Source organism: Anolis carolinensis, chromosome 6, assembly GCF_035594765.1.
Source record: "Anolis carolinensis isolate JA03-04 chromosome 6, rAnoCar3.1.pri, whole genome shotgun sequence".
Taxonomy (NCBI): Eukaryota; Metazoa; Chordata; class Lepidosauria; order Squamata; family Dactyloidae; genus Anolis; species Anolis carolinensis.
The window spans coordinates 31,197,080-31,213,712 of NC_085846.1; the positions used below are offsets into that span (position 1 = coordinate 31,197,080).

The window sequence follows — 16,633 nt, forward strand, 5'->3', positions numbered from 1 at the left end:
TGCCAAGCTGAATGTGCTGTGATCCATCATTCCATTAGCTAGGGAAACTTTTAAAAAAAAAAAAAGCATCCAAAAATGGGTTAGCATGGGAATAATCAGATTTGAGGAAGGCTACACCTCCTTCTGTAACCAATAGCAATGTGCATCTATAGGAAAGCTCTTTCTTTACAAAGAGACAAATGTTTTGCCCTTCTTGTTTGAGAGAAAGAAGTACAGGATAATTGAACAGCAGCAATACCCAACAGAATCAGATTGCCAGAAAAAAAATTCCAAGAGCTGGATAAAACAAATATTGCAGAACTTTTCAGATAATCCAGGTATCAACTCAGTATCAAGTTACAACGACTAATGCAATTTGAAGATCACTGACCATTTCATGTCTCTTTTAACTGTCTTCCCAGCTTTTGGCAGCATCTGATTCTAGCAGTTTTGAATGTTCATTTATTTTAAGCGTCTTTCTTAGTATAGTTTCCCCTTTCAACAACAGGCTGCCCCACAAGATGTCTCTTGAGATGTGTTCCAGCCAGGGGAATCCTGTTACAATTGTAAAACAGAGCTCATCCTTCTAGTCCTTGACTAGCTATTTATATTCACATTAATGCAGAAACATTTTGTGCTCTGCAATTAACTATTCTGATTAGAACATATTTAGAGAGATTTTAAGAGACTCTTCAAAGGACACATATTTTTGGCAAACAAAAACTTTCTAGAAGTGGCTACCAGTTATATTTTGTTATACTGAAAGACAAAGGTTTTTTTATTGTACACTGATATTTGATGAAATGGAAAATCTTTTGTATGAGAAAGACACACACACACATTCCTAGCATGGCTACATATCCTCACCAGTAACAGGGTAACTACCAGTACTTTGTGTCCTATAACCCCATTGGTTATGTTGAGCCAAGAAACAAAAAAGTATATGAAGAAAAACAGAGCTTTTTTGGCTAAACTTCTACAAGTGTTTCCATAGAAAACACAAAAATAAATCCAGCTCCCCAAAAGATGCCTGAAATCTCCATGGCAATAATCAAAACTCTTTCAATTGTTTGCATTTTAAAAAGTTGAGATGTACCTTGCCTCTTTCTTTAATGTAGGTCTATTAAAATGGCTGAAGTATGATGAATAATTTGCCTCTGGTTTAACATAGATCAAAGGGTGTGTCTGCAAGAGACAAACTAGATTATGAAATTCCAAAATGCAAAAACTCCATGTTGAAACACGAGAGCCAGACTTCAGAAATATTTTTTAATATTCACAAAGGATTTTTCAAGTCACAAAAGAGACATTTAGCGCCAAACACACTTTTTACAATGGACAAAGGCAGGGCTCAAATACAATACTTTCTTCTGTAAATGTTGGGAGACGGGAGAGTGTTATTCAATTGTCACAGATGGAAGAGGGATGAAGTATATTAGTTATATCTTTCAGCCTACTGAAAAATACAGAAAGCCACAAGGTAAGGAAGAGATGCCTATATCCCTCTTTTCCTTCAGATTCAAGACTGAAGTTGTCTTTCCCTAGAATTGGTAAACCAGAATCTCTGTTTTTACAGGATCTGGGCTTCCCCTGACCTATAATCTTCTTGGCTAAATAATACTATTCCACATTATTCTGGGGTCACAAAGTATGTCAATTGCAAGGGCAGAAACCTTCTGACAGAAACCAGAACAGCACCAAACCAAAAATCTGGATACTGAAGTTGCCGTCCAACCAACATCTGTCTCCTTCTTCTGTTCCCTCCTCTCAATAAATCAGGATACTCTCATTTAATGAAATATGAGCCCCCATCCCTTTCCCACTTATTGATCTCACCTATGATCTATTCGGGTTTGCCCTTATATACTTTCCCCCGCAACAATTATTTGCCTGGCATACTTCCTCCTCATCTCTTGCTGCTACTACATGCCTCCAGCTGGAATAAGAGATCCTCTCTAGGAGCTTATTTCTCTGCACTTCAAGAACCCACTTAACCCCAGTCTAAAACCAAAAGGCTTCAGTTTCAAGGTCTTGTCCAATTTCCTGCTTTCTGTCTCACTGTTTTTGCCCTTCTGCTCCCTTTTGGGCACCTTGTCCCCTATTTGCCAAGGGCAAATCTTTACCATGCTAATCATTGCTGCTGCTCCCTTCCTACCATCTTAATAAACCCTTGCCCCTCCCTATAGCCTCCTTCAGACCCCCTTGAATGCAGACCCTTCTGTTCATCATCCCAATTGACCCTGACAAAGGAAACCCCCCAAACTGCAAGGTCTTGAGACCTTGGGTTAAAGGGCAAGGAGCTATTAGCCCTTTAAGCCAATGGGGGATTTCCAATTTTTTCCTGTAGGAAATGCCCCTTCACTTCCCCCAGACCTATTGACTACTCTTGGACTTCAACCACACATTGCTCAAGTCTGCAGTCCTCAATAAGCAACTACATAGCACTAGGCTGAGAGAATTTCTCCCCCACCCCCACTCCTGAATGTCTGTTGATATATCTGTTTTTTAATCTCACTGTTTTCCCCCCTCCCATCCTAATTTATGAGGTAAAATGGCATTTCTTTAGGATGCATGTCCTTTCCTTTTAAGACCTCACGGTCACACTACTCTTTCCACCCTTTTGTTCAGACCTCTCTACACTCTGTGTGATTGAGAAAATGTAGTATTTAGATATTTTTTCCTTTTGTTTGAACCTTAGAAGTAATGGAGTTAGAGAGAAGCTTAGACCCAATCGATTCTATACAAACAGTTGCGTGAGAACTAAGAACAATAGGTTTTCAGACTGCGAAAATATGGTTTGATGTAATTATGGTCCAAAAACCAAAAGGATTTATATCATATAAGATGTTAAAGAATGGCAGCTGGTGATCCAGCAACTCAACAATAAAGTAATGTTAAGCTGGTTGTAGAAATACCCACAGAGGATCCTACAAGACTACAGGCAAAGAGGAAACTGATATTAACTTAGAATCTCTGACTCTCTTATCTGTCTTACTCAAACAGATGCCAGAGAGTCCTTAAATATAAATACAGTAGAGTCTCACTTATCCAAGCCTCGCTTATCCAAGCTTCTGGATTATCCAAGCCATTTTTGTAGTCAATGTTTTCAATATATCATGATATTTTGGTGCTAAATTCATAAATACAGTAATTACAACATAACATTACTGCGTATTGAACTACTATTTCTGTCAAATTTGTTGTATAACATGATGTTTTGGTGCTTAATTTGTAAAATCATAACCTATTTTAATGTTTAATAGGCTTTTCCTTCATCTCTCCTTATTATCCAAGATATTCGCTTATCCAAGCTTCTGCCGGCCCGTTTAGCTTGGATAAGTGAGACTCTACTGTATGTTAGAAATGTTAACAAACACTCAGCAGCTTGAAAATATAATAGAAGTCCCAATATTACTGTATGCATCAAACATTTACATTGTATGCTTATTTTAATAAAAATAAAAACCAAAAAAGTAATGGAATTAAGAGAGCAGCTTAGACCCAATCTTTTTTATCAAGAAATCACAGAATCATAGAGCTGGAAAGAGACCACATCTCCCTGAAGGGACTCGGAGCAGCTCACAGAAGTACTGTACTCCAAGTGCTGCATATAAACAACAATACACATGTATCAATACAATGTTATAAGTATAAGCCTTCGACAACACTTTAAATCAGCGTTTCTCAATCTGGGGAGAGGGACACAATCCTGGGGGGATTGTGAGAGGGGTGTCAGAGGGGTGTCAGAGGGGTCGCCAAAGACCTTCAGAAAACACATATGGTCCTAGGAACCCCTTTGGCAGAGAAGGCTGGAAGTAGATCAACTACAACTCCAAAACCCAAGGTCAGTGCCCACCAAACCCTTACAGTATTTTCTGTTGGTCATAGAAGTTCTGTGTGCCGGGTTTGGTTCAATTCCATCGATGGTGGAGTTCGAAATGCTCTTTGATTGTAGGTGAACTATAAATCCCAACAACTATAACTCCCAGATGTCAAGGTCTATTTTCCCCAAACTCCACCATTGTTCACATTTGGACATATCGAGTAGTCATACCAAGTTTGGTCCAGATCCATAATTTTTTCAGTCCTCTCTGGATGTAGGTGATCTACAACTCCAAAACTCAAGGTCATTGCCCACCAAACCCTTCCAGTATTTTCTGTCGGTCATGGGAGTTCTGTGTGCCAAGTTTGGTACAATTCCATCGTTGGTGGAGTTCTGAATGCTCTTTGATTGTAGTTGAACTATAAATCCCAGCAACTACAAAATCAATCCCCTCCCCACCCCACCAGTATTCATATTTGGGTGTATTGGGTATTTGTGCCAAATTTGGTCCAGTGAATGAAAATACATCGTACATATAAGATATTTAAATGACGATTCATGACAGTAGCAAAATGACAGTTATGAAGTAGCAACGAAAATAATTTTATGGTTGGGGTCCTGGGTCACCACAACATGAGGAACTGTATTAAGGGGTCACGACATTAGGAAGGTTGAGAACCACTGCTTTAACCAAACCTTCTGAAACTTTAAAGACTGAACTCTGCATCTTTGCCTCCTTGGCTCAAAAATTATTTTACAGCCACAACACACCTCCTGCTTACTGTGAGCTAACCGCTCAGCTAAGTATCCTAACCTTGTATTTTCAATACTAAATACTATTTTGGAGATTTCCCTAACATTAACCCACTTCCCGTTGATAGTTGAATTCTTTCCTTTCCTTCTCCCACCACGCCCAATTCGCCCCCAAGAGAAATTCCTATTGTATTAGGGTCTCCATATCCTGAGGCATAGCAAGGAGAAAAGAGTTTGGGGTTATGGGGCTATACGTAGCCCGGATACCTTTACCCTAAATCAGGCATGGGCAAACTTGGGCCCTCCAGGTGTTTGGGACTTCAACTCCCACAATTCCTAACAGCCTACCGGCTGTTAGGAATTGTGGGAGTTGAAGTCCCAAACACCTGGAGGGCCCAAGTTTGCCCATGCCTGGCCTAAATGCATTGAGCGGCAGTTTCCGGTCCCTAGGTGTTACTTTGTTGCTCTGGGACAGTCTTGGCCACTTCCTGAAAGAGGGAATGAGCTCCCCTCATGAAGCTATTTGTTCCCTCACGCCTTCTCCATAGGAAAGCCTCCTCGAAAAACCCCACAACCCCCTCCTTCGAGGGGGCTGTCTCCCCCCTCCCTGTGGAGACCCTCCTTCCAGCCCCCGCTTCGCACCCACCTGCCGGCTCCGTCGCCACCGCCCTGCTCGCCTCTCGCTCCGCTCGAACAATGGGGGCGAGCAGAGACCTTCCCTGACTGAGCCCAGCCCAGCCCCGGTCCCCATGGACACAAGCCACGCCCCTCGGAGCTCTGATTGGCCGCCTCGCCCGCGAGGGCGGGTCGCGAGAGCGTTCCCCCGCCGTCTCGCCCAACTTCGCCTCGCCCGGCTGTGCTGTTTACAGCCCGGGTCTTCTGATTGGAGGGGGTCGAGGAGGTGGAGCCGGCGCGAGGCTCGGAACGACGGTTGGGAAGCTGGAATGCCTGGCAGGTGTGGGCGGGGCCAAGGCCGAGAGGGGGCGTGGCTTCGTCCCCGTCGGGCGAGGCGGGAGATTTTTGAAGGAGATTTGAGGTGTGAGAAGAGGACGCGCATGGTGAGGGTCCCTCAGCCGAAAGGATTGGGACAAGTAGTCATGTGTGTGACAGAGAAATATATGTAAAGGTAAAAGATTTTCCCCTGACATTAAATCTACGGTAGTCGTGTCCGACTCTGGTGCTCCTCTCAGTTTCTAAGCTGAAGAGCCGGCATTGTCCGTAGACACCTGTAAGGTCATGTGACTGCATGGAGCGCCTAGATCAGGGGTCCTCAAACTTTTAAAGCAAAGGGCAGGTCCACAATCCTTCAGAGTGTGGAGGGGCCGAATTATCATTTGGAAAAAAAAACCCGAACAAATTCCTATGCACACTGCACATGTCTTATTTGTAGTGCAAAACAACAACAACAATGAAAGTACAATACAATATTTAAAAATGAAAACAATTGTAACCAACATAAACCTATCAGGATTTCAATGGGAAGTGTGGGCCTGCTTCAGGCCAATGAGATAGTCAAGTGAATTAGGATTGTTGTTGTTGTTGTGTGCCTTCAAGTCATTTCAGACTTTGGGTGAGCCTAAGTCTAAAATTATTTATTTATTCATTTACTACATTTATTTATTACATTTATATCCCGCCCTTCTCACCCCGAAGGGGACTCAGAGCAGCTGTATGCACATACAATATATTGTATTATTAGCATAGCACAATATTAGCATTATATATTACTATATTGAACTATACCACTATACTGTAATAGTATATGTAATATATATAATATAATTAATATTATATGGTATTATTAGTATTATATTGTATAACATTATATTAAATTCAATATTATATGTATATACAATATATTATATTATTTAAAATGATATAAAATATTATATTATAAAACTGAGGGCGGGGGCCAGGTAAATGACCTTGGAGGGCCGCATCCGGCCCCTGGGCCTTAGTTTGGGGACCCCTGGCCTACCCTGTTTCCCCTAAAATAAGACATCCCCAGAAAATAAGACCTAGTAGAGGTTTTGCTGAATTGCTAAATATAAGGCCTCCCCCGAAAGTAAGACCTAGCAAAGTTGTTGTTTGGAAGCATGCCCGCCAAACAGAACACCAGAGCATGCAGGATCGGTAAATATACATACCATGGAGTGTTGTACATGGAAATATTGGTAGTAACAAGAAATTCTTGATAGGATTCACAGTTTGTCTGGTTATGCTGGTTTGTGATGACAACTACTGTACAGTATATAATAAATGTTCATTTTTTTGTTTAACAATAAATGTGAATTCTTCTTCATGGAAAAATAAGATATCCCCTGAAAATAAGACCTAGTGCATCTTTGGGAGCAAAAATTAATATAAGACACTGTTTTATTTTCGGGGAAACACGGTAGATAGATACAACATACAGTAGAGCAGGGGTCCCCAAACTAAGGCCTGGGGGCCGGATGCGGCCCTCCAAGGTCATTTGCCTGGCCCCCACAATATAATATATTGTATATACATATAATATTGATAATAATCTTATGTTATACAATATAATACTAATAGTAATGCCATATAATAATATTAATTATATGTTATATATTACATATTATATAATAGTATAGTGGTATAGTTCAGTATAGTAATATATAATGCTAATATTGTGTTATGCTAATAATATAATATATTGTATGTACATACAGCTGCTCTGAGTCCCCTTCGGGGTGAGAAGGGTGGGATATAAATGTAGTAAATAAATGCAGTAAATAAATAATTAATTTTAGACTTAGTCTCGGCCAAAGTCTGACATGACTTGAAGGCACACAACAACAACAACAACAACAACAACCCTAATTAACTTGACTATCTCATTGGCCAGTAGCAGGTCCACACTTTCCATTGAAATCCTAATAGGTTTATGTTGGTTAAAATTGTTTTCATTTTTAAATATTGTATTGTTCTTTCGTTGTTGTTGTTGTTGCACTACAAATAAGACATGTGCATTATGCATAGGAATTTGTTTGTATTTTTTTCAAATGATAATTTGGCCCCTCAACAGTCTGAAGGATTGTGGAGTGGCCCTCTGCTTAAAAAGTTTGGGGACCCCTGCAGTAGAGTCTCACTTATCCAAGCTAAACGGGCCGGCAGAAGCTTGGATAAGCGAATATCTTGGATAATAAGGAGGGATTAAGGAAAAGCCTATTAAACATCAAATTAGGTTATGAGTTTACAAATTAAGCACCAAAACATCATGTTATGAAACAAATTTGACAGAAAAAGCAGTTCAATACACAGTAATGGTATGTTGTAATTACTGTATTTACGAATTTAGCACCAAAATATCACGATATATTGAAAACTACAAAATTGGCTTGGATAATCCAGAGGCTTGGATAAGCGAGGCTTGGATAAGTGAGACTCTACTGTACATACATATGTATACATATGAGTCCCCTTCGGGGTGAGAAGGGCGGGATATAAATGTCGCTAATAAATAAAATAATAAATATGTGTTTGTATACATAAGCACACATATTGGATTGCTGTGAGTTTTCCGGGCTGTGTGCCCATGTTCCAGAAGCATTCTTTCCTGACGTTTCGCCCACATCTGTGGCAAGTATCCTCAATGGTTGTGAGGTCTGTTGGAAACTAGGCAAGTGGGGTTTACTTATCTGGAATGATGTCCAGGGTGGAAGAAAAAACTCTTGTCCATTTGAGACAAGTGTGAATGTTGCAACTGGCCATCTTGATTAGCATTGAATAGCCTTGCAGCTTCAGATTGTTTATGAATTTGAAAAACAAAAGGAAACAAATAACCAACTGCATACAAATTATATATATACAACCACACATATTGTTTCTTGTTGGAATAGTGTTTTTCAGTATATATGAACACAACATATGATTTTGAAATACTCAAAAACAGCTCAGTAAATTATCAAAGGCTTAAAACACTTAATCTTCAGTGTTATTAAGCAGTCAAAACAGAAAAAACGCCAAAAACATGAACTGGTGTATAATCCGGATTAACCAGAGATATAATCTGGATTTAACATAAAGTATTTGAACTCAGCCCAAAAGCTCAAAACGGGCTTAAAAAGGCAAAACAAACAAAGGTAAACAGCTACGAAGCCCCAAAAACTTCCCCAAAACCCAGGAGTACAACAGCGATTCCAAACTGAAGCAAAAACCCAAACCGGGCTAAAAGCTCTTTGCTGTAAGCGGCAAAAGCAAGCAAAACTGGAAAACGCTGAGGAGTTAGTGGCAAGCCGCTGCAGAGACGACAGCCAAGCCAGGAGTTAAAGGAGCATAGCGTTGTATCGAAGTCAAGCCGGTCCGAAGTCGAGACAAGGAAACAGCGTCAAGGTCGGGAACGAAGCCAGCAGTCAGCAACAGTAGACAGTCACGGAGATGAGAACGATGCCAAGCCGAGTTTGGGAGCGAAGAGATAAGCCAAGTTGAGTTTTAGTCCAAGGTCCAAAGGGTGAAGTCGTCACAAGAAGGTCCACGTCACGGAATGGCACAAAAAGCCAAGACAACAAAGGCGAACAGCAGCTAATGCAAAATAGTAATAACAGTGCAGTCCAGGAAAACCCACACAATTCCAGCCCTCCGTTGAAGAATAACCCGGATCAAACTTACATCTGTTGCAAAGTCCCAATCCAGTCTTCAGAATCACGTACAGGAAACCCAATGGCGCCCAGCAACACCTTGCCACACACAAAGAATAGTGGCCAAACATCCCCAATTTATTTAGTTTTCCTTGGGCGTCCAAACTTCCAACGCCCTAGGATCAGGTGTCCCAAGTTTCTCATCAGAATCCGAGCTCCAAACAGCCAAGGCCCTAGGATCAGGCGTTCCAAACATCAGAATCAAGATCATCCTACCCACGCCCAACTCTATCCACACCTGTGGAACTACCCTCATTCCTCCAGGCAGACCATGTGGGATCTGCTTCTGAAGATACCCAAGCCTCTCCAGCATCTACAGCATCCATGGACCCAGATTCCTCCCCAAGATCCTCCGGTTCCCGTGCCCAATCTATGCCAACTTCCTCCATCACCACCGGTTCCTCAGCATCCATTTCCACCTCAAGATCCCCTCCCAAGTCCCCACATGAATCCTCCTCAGAAGACTCTTCATCAATCTCCCTGATTCTCTTCCTGTGTAAATCTTCCAGCGAGCCCTCCTCGCGAGGTTCTTCCTTCCTCTCCTGATCCCACCATTATCACTCACAGCCTCAGAAGACCCATTCACAACAGTGTGTGTGCATACACACACACACAGAGGCACACATATCGTGTTTCCCCGAATTAAGACAGTGTCTTATATTAATTTTTGCTCCTAAAGATGCTCTAGGTCTTATTTTCGGGGGATGTCTTATTTTTCCGTGAAGAAGAATTCACATTTATTGCTGAACAAAAAATTGAAAATTCATTATATACTCTATAGTAGTTGTCATCACAAACCAGCATAACCAGACAAACTGTGAATCCTATAAAGAATTTCTTGTTACTACCATTATTTCCATGTACAACACTCTATGGTATGTACATTTACCGATCCTGCATGCTCTGGTGTTCTGTTCGGCGGGCATGCTTTCAAACACAAACTTTGCTAGGTCTTACTTTTGGGAGAGGCCTTATATTTAGCAAAACCGCTACTAGGTCTTATTTTCTGGGGATGTCTTATTTTAGGGGAAACGGTACATATTGTAATACAGTAGTGTTATTCAATAAAAAATATATATATATATATATATATATATATATATATATATATTACACACACATACATTGTATATGAATTTGAAAAACAATGGAAATGTACCAACTGCATTCAAATTACACTACACTTGATCTTAGCCCAAAATCCGAGAAGCAAACATATTGTTTATTGTTGTATGGTTATTTACATCCTGCCTTTTCTCTCCACTGAGGAGTTTCTCATGTTCTGTCTCTGGCATTTAGAGTTTAAAAGAGTTAGAAAAGAGATGATGAAAAATACTTTTGTTCCGAAATAGCAGATAGCCACAGCAAGTCAGAATAATCAAATTCTGTTTAGTCTTTCAAAACTTCCTGCGCATGTATTCCTTTAGGATATGCCCCACTTTTTCGGCAAAGTATGCCAGGTGGAAATTCTAGGTGCTGTATTCCAAAAGGATGCATTTTTCATGGTAGCCTTCTAGCATTAAAACAGCTCCCCAAATTTCCATGTGATCAAAATTCTCAGCCCAGCTTCTAAATGAAATTTCCCCTTCATGCTCTCTTTTTAGCCACTAAAGTCTCATGGCGCTTGAAAGACCAACACATTTTATGTGCCATAAGTTTTCATGCCTCCCACTTCATCAGATGATTGAATTAATGGCTCAGTGGGTAGATTATTAAATATATGTTGAGGTGGGCAACCGAGCAGGTGGACAGGGGAGGCAACCAGTGGGATAGAAAGGAATTAAAAAGCAGAAGTACATTAGCAAATAATAGGGATGAAAAATAGCTATTAACAAGCAGCAGTTAGCATTATGAATTTTAAATATATTATGAGCAGTGATCATTTATACCTTAAAAGTTGCCGTTAACAAACAGTATTTAAGTGGTAACACAGAAACCATTTCTTTGATGAGCAGATTAACACATGCAGGGAGATAAAAATCCCAAGTCTCTAATCAAACCGGAGGTGATAGAGGTGAACTTCATGATGAATTCTTGTTCTTTTGGAATCTGCCTTTGAGGGGTCTTTTTGTACTTTGATGTTATTTGAAGTTCTTTTGTTTAAGGATAGCCACCTTAATATCAGTGGCAAATGTAATGGTACCCTGAGGTTTTCTCCCACTGGGTTGTGAATATTATTTTGAATTATATATAATAATTGTTTCTGATGTCTGCTTGTGTCCGTTTATTCCAGACTGTACAATATAAAATGGAACAAGGAATATTGGTAATAAAAATTGGAATATATCACACTGAAGGAAGACCATGGCTAGAATCCCTCACGTTTGCAAGTGACATTGTTAGGTCCCCAGCAGAATAGCCAGAGTCATATAGATTGTAACTTTGTCTTTGAAGGATGACCTCTGACCTATCTATCCAATTTATCCCAATAATTATTTCTTTTCATTCTTTCCTTCCTTCATGTATTGCTCCCAATGCTTTGTTTCCCAGTTCTTTAAAAATCTTTTTTGTTTCTCACAATGCTGCAATTTCAAAATGAATCTTGCTTCATATCTCTTTCTCATGTCTCCCTGTTTTTTTTTTTTTAAAAAAAATTCTGTTTATTGGTTTATTTATTTCAAAATCGTATATTCTACCTAGCTTCTAAGATAAACTCTTCTAACAGAGGAGGAATGAGAGAGCATTAAACTATCAAATTAGCATAACAAATCCACAACAATTACTAGTCCCTTGCCCCTCAGATATTACCTTCCTACAATCTATGCCTAAAACCCTCCAGTTACATTCTTTTCCCAGTTTCCTCTTAATCTCCTATGACCCCAATCTACTTTTCCATCTCTCATGTTGTATGCCTTCAAGTCATTTCCAATTTATGACAACTATAAAGCGGTCTTATCACAGGCAAGATTTATTTAGCTTTTCATTTATTTAGGGTTTCACTTTGCCCTCCTCTGAGGTTGAGAGAGCATGACTTCTCCAAGTCATCCAGTGGGTTTCCATGGCTGAGCAGGGATTCAAACCCTGGTCTCTCTTATGAATGTCAAATGCTCTCACCTTTGTTGCTTCTCCAAATTATACTTTCTGTTTCTTTTGCATAACTATCAGCCAGTTTCTATTTCTCTTTTAGAGCAAAGGTTTTTAACGTGTGGCAACAGTCCAGCCTCAGATGGTCTTAGATTATACAGATTGTCTTTCCTCATTGTGTTCTGGTCAATTTTTGGAACTGAAAATGCTTTATATGACAGCTAAAACTCTGGATGAGAGGAATGATACTGCGTTGGTGCTTCTTGCCAGACCTCTCAGCTGGATCTGTTGCTATTGATCATATGATCCTTCTAGACCACATTTGGAAATGAGATTGGATTCATGCTATATTACATTGGTTCTCATTCTTCCTAGGGAATGTGTTCCGTACGGCATTCTTGGGATACTGTTGAGAGATTCCTTAATGTGTCTCAAGATATCACTTTATCTACCAGGCTATTTACTGAATTAAAGTTTTAATATTTTAAACCAAAGGTCTTCCTTTAACCTTGGCATACATTTGGGCATCCAATTAATTTCAAATATTTTATTACTACGTATATATTTCCATTGTGGTCATACTGTGGTCATACTGTGACCCATCATAAGTCAGTCTGCAACTCAATAATGAATCTGTCCTAACCCATCATTTGAAAAAAAAATATTTATAGAAAATCACTGGGGAAGATAATCCATAAGATTGGAGTCATAACTCATCCTCTGGAGCCAGGCGATTCAGATATGGAGGAGTTGGATGTCCAGCTTTGCACATCTTCAGATTACAGTGGTCTTTCTGAATCTGGTTGAGTGAAGGCTGAGAATCTCTATGAACCAAAGCATCTCTATTCGTATGTAATTTGTTCTTGGTGACTTATTTATTTCAAGTGCTCCAGGAACAGTTTCTACTTCACTTTTTAAAACTAGAGGTTGATCTTCATGTGGGTCTTCTTCCAATGCAACATGAAAAACAAAACAATACCCACAGATTGGAAGCACTAATTACATCCCATTCCCCACAAAAAGGACACAATGAATGGCAATAATCAGTTAATTTTCTATGCAAACACAGTAATGCTCAAACTTCTACATAAATTCTATATTTATTTCGCACTTTCGCACTATATATGCATTGAGAAATGCCAAATGTTCATACTTGGTTCTGGAAAGGACAAGGCAGTAGGGATCATTTTGCAAACATATGATGGATAACAGAATATAACAAATAATTTAAAACCAAAATAAGCTTGTACTATAGACTATAGCAGAGCCTTTGACCTATTTAACTTGCATGCCAAATATATCATATAAAAATCAGAATTGGATTCAAGTATATTTCAGGAGCGAAGTCAAGATATAGAAGATGGCTCAAACCAGTATATCAGATCAGTGGGTTATTCAGTCTGTAATACAAGGAAACAACAAGACATGGCACTGAAAGACAGATATATTTCCTCACAAGTACCAAGATAGGAGGAAAAAACAGTCTATTGTTTAGAAATATGTAGAGCATTTCAGTCAAATGGGAGCAATAGGGGAAGTTCCAGAGGATCAGTGGTTCCATTGAGCCTACTCAGTATTTTCTTTGCTGTTCAAAATCAAACAGAAAGTGTGGTTGAAGGCTTTCATGGCTGGAATCACTGGGTTGTTGTGCATTTTCTGGGCTGTATTCCCATGTTCCAGATGCATTCTCTCCTGATGTTTTGCCCACATCAGTGGCAGGCATCCTCACCTCACAACCTCTGAGGATGCCTGCCATAGATGTTGGTGAAACGTCAGGGGAGAATACTTCTGGAACATGGCCATACAGCCTGGAAAATGCACAACAACCCTAACAGAAAGTATTGTTATGTTTTGAATCTCAGAAATATCTCACTGTGAGAGCTGTTCGGCAGTGGAACTCTCTCCCCCAGACTGTGGTGGAGGCTCCTTCTTTGGAGGCTTTTAAGCAGAGGCTGGATGGCCATCTGTCGGGGGTGCTTTGAATGAGATTTTCCTGCTTCTTGCAGGGGGTTAGTCAGTTTCAAATTGAAAGAACTAGCTAAAAGCTGACAAATTACACTATTTTTACTTAAGATTCAGGTGTGTACAATGTACAAGTTTGGATAAAAAAATATGACAACTGGAACTCATATTTTGAATAAAATATTTGACACCATAGATGAGTCGGTTAGACGTACTGTTTTTGAACCCTAGTCTCCAGAGGTGTAGTCTAATGCTGACATCACTGTACTATGCTGGCTCACCTACTTAGATGCTACACAATAATAATAGTTACTGTTAATTACTCACTTGATTATGCTGCATATACAAAGCTATAAATGCTACCAACAGTGATAGCAGGGCATCTCCAAAAATCTTTTCTTGTTAAAAGGGAACAAGAGAGAAACTGTGTAATGGAGAGTGACAAAAGACAGAATTGAAAACAAGATTGCCCTTCCCGCTTCCTTTTCCTTTCCTTCGTTTCCCTTTTTCAATTCATCTGATTCCGAAGCCACAAGGGGAAATGGAAGAAAAATTATTTCCCCCAACAATAGATGATGATAAAAGACCTCCCATTAGAAAGCAATGAGGGAAAATGGTACCTGACCTGGGGGACGGAAAGGAGCACGAGCTGGTTCGAAGAACATCTTGAAGTACAACAACTTGCTACTATTTCTTGGAGGAAAACTGATTAATGAACCCCCAGCTGCTGCTCAGCAGCCTTTATTGTGGACAAATATTGCCTCTCTCTCCGTCTGCAATTCCTTCTTCAGTCACAATTTGTCTGGCTCTTGTTGACCATATAACATGGTGATTTTCAAATGTCTGTGGAGTGATGGCTATTAAGTTGTTTGGAATGTCTAGAAAGTCAGAGTAAAAATAGGCCAGTGGGTATTACAGTGTGTAAAAAAGCATTTATCAAATATAGTTGAGGAAACTCTTTCTCTGAATACACCTTATGCTGGCCCTATGAATTTAATAGAATTTTCTTTGTCAAGGAGTACTTGAAGGTGGGGGTTTTTTTAGTTCCTTCCTTTGAAATATAGCCCATGGTACCTGATATTTATTTGCAATGTCCCAGAGAACACAAAGTAAAGTTGACCCTACTTAGTTTGCAAGATCAGATAGGATCCAGTTTCGTATTTAGGCCTTCTAGGAAGAGTCTACATAGGCAATAAAAAGCCCAAATTTCACTTCTGGCTGTTCTAACATTTGCCAACCTCCTGTGTATAACACAGTTTCTTTAGGGTTTAACTGACCTTTTCCCATGTTGGGCAAAGTTTGCTGGAAATTCCACAGTATCCTACAGCTTCAGGGCAGTCTGGACAGTGGGATCGTGTCCAATTCAGACTGATCTGTTGAACAGACAGGATACCAGCACCCATTTGATGCCAGAAATTTGAGGTTTTTCAAGGACCTGCGGATACCGTGGGATGCCTGGCAGATTTCGCTAACCATAAATGTTTCGAATCAGGAATCTCACCAGACTGAAGGCAAATGACAAAAGCGTTTATTCAGTATGCACAGAAAGGACACTTGTACAGTAATGGGTGCTCAAAGGGTACAAGCATATGGAAAAAGTGGGCATTTTTATATATAAGAGTTTTCATGCATTAACATTGCTACGGTTTGAAATTCCCTCCCATCTCCCTGATTGGCCAGCGCCAAAAAGCTGGCTGGCATTTCCCAGGCCTCTGATTGGCCAGGAGGTGAGTCTTAGCTGGTGTGCACCTTGATTGGTGGATGCAGCAATGATGTGGCCGGGGATCTCCTCCCAGCTGGGCAGGGAAGCCCTGAAGCTTCCAATGACCCAAGGGAGGTGGTCTCTGGGGCAGAGAGGTTTCCAGGGGCTGTGCCAACCCTGGGTGTGTAGCAATGGAATGGTGAAAACAGAGAGGGTCCGGAAAGATGAATGATAGCATTATACAGATACCGGCTCCTGGATGCAAAGTCAATGAACGCTGTATTCTCAGACATCTTCCCATGCCGGGAAGACAAAGAAAAGGTCCCAGAAATGTCTACTGATGATGGGAATGCAATCAAAGTTTCTTCCTAAGCCGTTGTCCAGCAGATAAGGATGATGATGATGATGATAATAATAATTATTATTATAGCTGAGATCCCAAAAGGGGAAGTTTTGGATGGCAGGCAGATGGCCTCCTCCTGGCATGTAGGAAGATTCTTCGTCCAACCTTAAACCAAATCTAGGAACCACCATGTTGAGCAGCACTGCTGCTGATGAAGAGAGGCCCGTGGAAGTACATCTTGGGATCCTGCAGAAGTGTGAAACTTTTGCCCTTTCTGATAAAGTTGGATTTTAGCTTCTAAAAACCCCATCTAGTACTGGCAATAGTGAGAGACTGGGAGTTATTGCAGTAATAAAAGTTTCCCAGCCCTGCTGAATGGACACAGG

The 16,633-nt window shown here is 40.3% G+C and overlaps 1 protein-coding gene across 4 annotated transcripts in view; it reads right to left on the reverse strand.

Annotated features, from left to right (window-relative positions):
• The window catches only part of jup (junction plakoglobin), a 77,642-nt gene extending 72,284 nt beyond the window's left edge, over positions 1-5,358 (reverse strand). For 3 of the 4 annotated variants that reach the window (XM_062983886.1, XM_062983885.1, XM_062983883.1), the window contains exon 1: positions 5,202-5,358. The gene's annotated coding sequence lies outside the window, so the exon portion shown is untranslated. The remainder of the gene's footprint in view (positions 1-5,201) is intronic. The other variant, XM_062983884.1, reaches the window with a different exon arrangement.
• Between the last annotated feature and the right edge of the window lie 11,275 nt (positions 5,359-16,633).